Source organism: Dendrobium catenatum, unplaced genomic scaffold, assembly GCF_001605985.2.
Source record: "Dendrobium catenatum unplaced genomic scaffold, ASM160598v2 fragScaff_scaffold_1659, whole genome shotgun sequence".
NCBI classification, from domain to species: Eukaryota; Viridiplantae; Streptophyta; class Magnoliopsida; order Asparagales; family Orchidaceae; genus Dendrobium; species Dendrobium catenatum.
Window position 1 is genome coordinate 321,029 of NW_021320121.1, and position 4,112 is coordinate 325,140.

General features: G+C 33.6%; 1 long non-coding RNA gene across 1 annotated transcript; it reads left to right on the forward strand.

Moving 5' to 3' along the window:
- The first annotated feature begins 1,647 nt into the window (after nucleotides 1–1,647).
- LOC110097618 lies at nucleotides 1,648–2,439 on the forward strand. The gene is made up of 3 exons (XR_002303217.2): nucleotides 1,648–1,724; nucleotides 1,818–1,879; nucleotides 2,065–2,439. It is a non-coding gene; the product is annotated as an uncharacterized LOC110097618 (long non-coding RNA).
- The last annotated feature ends 1,673 nt before the right edge of the window (nucleotides 2,440–4,112 follow it).

The window sequence follows — 4,112 nt, forward strand, 5'->3', positions numbered from 1 at the left end:
GCAGATTTTATAAGAGGAAATTGCCTAAGTAGAGCTGAATAACAAGGTACATGAATTATATGCCTCATGATACAATTATTTGGGCAAATATCTTTATTTTTCTAAAAAATTACATTTTTTTGGGCTAAATTATTTTCAATAGGGGTAAATTTTAGATTTATGTGCTTCTTATTAAGGTCTTATATATTTAGATTTGAATCTATTTGATTTTGTTTAACTTGTATTATAATCTTTGTTCGAACTTGAGGTTTGTGTTGGGTCGGTTCCTGAATCGGTCGTAATATAATTTTAAAATTTAAATATTATGTAAATAAATATGAAAAGTTCGGGGTTAAACGTATAAGCATATACAAAATTTGTGTAAATTCCCAAAAAAATGGCAGCACCAAAATTTTTATCCATATTTTTTTCTCTAGCATTATTAGAGCAATGGTCATCAAAGCTTAGTGATATGTAGACAAACATAACAGTTCGAAGGCAATCTGTTGCATCCTGGAATATTTGTGACGATAGATAAATATAAAGTTTAGCATCTTAGCTTTATAGAAAAATCCAGCACAAAAAAAAAAAAAAAGATTATGGTGCATCGTGCATAAGAGTCATCATGATTTTAACATAAAAAACTCCCAAAAGAGAAAACCACGATGTCTTGCCTAATTTAAATAAGTCCACTAGTGTTGGTAGTTGATTGCAAATGATGCTCTTCTTGCGACGAAGGTTTTGGCTCAATATAGTAAATATACATTACATGGAGCATATTACATAGTTGAAGTTGGGAGGATCCGATGACATTAGAGTTGCTTTCATTTATTTGGTAGGGCCGTAGTCGATGATAGTGGTCAGAATGATCGTAGTTAGCAAGCAACGAAGGTTGAAAGGACTATAGTCTAGCAACGGTGGTTGGAAGAACCGTAGTCTGGAAAAGGTAATCGGAAGGTTTGTAGTTTGGGAATGGTAGTCAGAATGACATAATCAAAGGACGATAGAGGTCGAATGGATCATAGTCGGATGATGTGGTTAGATGGACTGTAGTTGTTGGTTGACAGTGATTAGAGGTAGACCCGACAATGGTTGCTAGATAGAGGCCCAACGGTGATGGTCGAGTAGAGGTTTAGCAATGGCGACTCAGTGGCTCGAATTCTTCGGATGTGGTGTCGAGTTGGAGCTTCAGGATTTTTCAAACCCCGTAGCTATTCTCTTCTTCCTCCTACCTCCTCTTGCCCCTTTCATGTTAATAATGATGATTTATTTATAAATTTTTTGGAGTAACATGAAAAAGATTCAGGATAATTTTGGAGTGTTCAATCGGATGACCCATATTGATTCCCTTGATAATAGAAAGTTCATTAAGCATTTAAGTGCATTAATAATGTCAGAATTTGGCTATCTTGGACTTGCTAGATTATTTTCATCGAGCCACTCGATTCAACTATAAGCATACCATATTCATATATCCTCTTGCCATCTCATTAATGTTTTGAAGCTTTCAAATAGACTTTGGCCATTTGATTTGGACTTATTTGGGTTCATATTGAAATGAATTTGGTGTAATTGAGTTTGTCTCATTGAGATGTTCAATTTGATTAAAATTTGTTTGAGTTTGAATGATTCCAAATTTAATTTTGAGGCTACATCAAATTTGCATATATATTCGTACCCATGAAGGCTATTTTTGTGACTCATCACAAGCAATTTCGCTTACCGGAAGCATGTTTCTTCAAAGGGTAATCATTCAATCGACCTTCCCCTTCATAGAAATTTCTAGGGTTTACAAAAGCTGCTTTCATCTTCTTATCCAAGAAGTTCGTATTCTGTAGGCATGGAGGCAAGTTGCTTTTGGAGTATACGGATTCACCCAATTCACCAAATCCGGTTTTCAGTAAATTCTCATGTCTTCCTTTGTTTAAATTTTTGTAGATTCTTAGAACTTTTTTTTTTTCTGTGTATGAAGTTGGGGAAGTGGATTAATTTAGCTGAAAAGTTTGTTTGAGTCGGAAGGATTCGCATTTTGATTGATGAAATCTTATGAAAATAATGTGCTGATTCTGCAATATTTTGATTCAGAGAACATTCGAAGAAGTTCAAGGCGGAGGATATGCAAGTCCAAATGGAAGGAAAGAATTGTTTGGTGACAGGAGGAAATTCTGGCATTGGTTTCGCTGCAGCTGAGGGTCTTGCTTCCCGGTAATGGTTTTTTGTTTTAATTATTTTTTATGTTAGATGGGATACAATTTCGAATTTTATTTTCTTCAGTATTTAGCTGAATTTTCTTTGCTGGTGTACTGTTCTAACTGTATGAATTGAATGATATTTCACCATAATATAATTCATTGCTATTATATCATTTTAATCTATGCTTCATATTGATCTCTGGCGAAAACTTTGAACTAAACATTACCTAAAATTGTATTAAGGACAGAAATACTGAAAAAAAAAAAATTATACTTGGCTTAGTCACCACATTGAAAGAAATTATTATGTGCGGAGACCGGACATAGAATGTCGTTCGGAGAACAACCAGAATGCTCCACATCAGGAGTACTGAGCCGCGGTATCGAGCAAGTGGTGACGTGGCGCATTCTGGTTGGTCTCTGGATGGCATTTGACATCCGCACAGAATAATTAATCGCACATTGAGGGCACTTACGTTATTTATTTATTTTTTATTGTGAAAAATGGTAATTTAAATGGCTAGAAAATGCTTACTGGTAGTTCATTGTTCAATTTAAGAAAATGAATAAAATATTTTTAATTTATACTTTAGAAGTGATAATAGAATTTAACTAAGTTTTTTTGCTATTTTATGACATATATATATACCTTAATCTTTTCAAATGAATATTGATATCCTTTAGTAACTATTAAATATATTTTAGGAAATGAATTATATCATTTAATTTTCTAAGAAATTTTGATTTGGGTGGAAAATATTTGGAGAAGATGTAGAAACGGAGAAAGGAAGAAAGGGGGAGAGAGGGAAAGAAGAAAGGGGGTGAGAAGGGAATATAATGAGAGGTTAAGATGGTTTAAATCTATGTTGCACCGATACACCTATTTATGAAGGTGTGCTGTATCCGATACACGGATACGCCTCCGATACTCCACCGATACGTGTCGGATACGCCATAGACGTATCCAATTAAAATATTATTTAATTTCAAAAGGACACGTGTATCCGATACACGTGTCCGTTGAAAAACAAAAAGAAATCCGAAAAAAAAGATGTGTCGTATTTACTTCCGCGGCTGCGAGCAAAGTTCTCTCATTTCCGAGATGGATTTGAGTCTCTTGATGATATGAGAATATTATAAATTACTAACCTTTCACTTGAAGAGACTGAATTAAAAGCTATGATATTTATTGAAGATGATATAGAAGTTCAAAGATAAACCACTGAAGAAGCTAATCATATCATTCCTTCTATTGAATAGTTGTACTAGACATTTAATGCTTACTTATATTTTGATATTATAAGCTACAAGGCTACAAATGATGTTGTTGTCATTTTTTTTTTGGGTAATTTCAAATATTATGCTTTGATTGCTTTCTTAATTTTTATGTTTGATTTATAAATTATGATGTCGTATCCGCGCCGTACCCGTATCCTGTATTTTTAAGAATTGACGTGTCCCGTATCCGTATCGTGTCGTATCAGTGTCGCTGTATCCGTATCGGTGCAACATAGGTTTAAATACATTTAAAAAAGGTTAAAGAAAGGCTTGGAGTGGAGGGCAACAGTTAGTTGACATCCAATGTGTAGTTCACAGAGACCAAATGCATTTAAAAACTAAATAAATATAGCCAATAGCCCCTTTGGGTTGACTTGTCTGGCACATCGACACAAGCTCCCAACATAGCAGCATGAATCGCTCTCCCATTAGGCCTATATTTAAATTTTTTTAATGTTCATTATTTTAATATATAGTTGGTCAATGTTCTGTTTAAAAAAATTGCCATTTTGGAGTTGGTTTTGTTATAGTTGAAGGCCTTGATTCATGCTGATATATATATATATATATTTTTTTTGTTTTAATCTCAGGCGAGGTACTATTTCAAATTTTATTTTCTTTAGTATATTGTTGTTTTTTTTTGTTGATTTACTGTTCTAAACT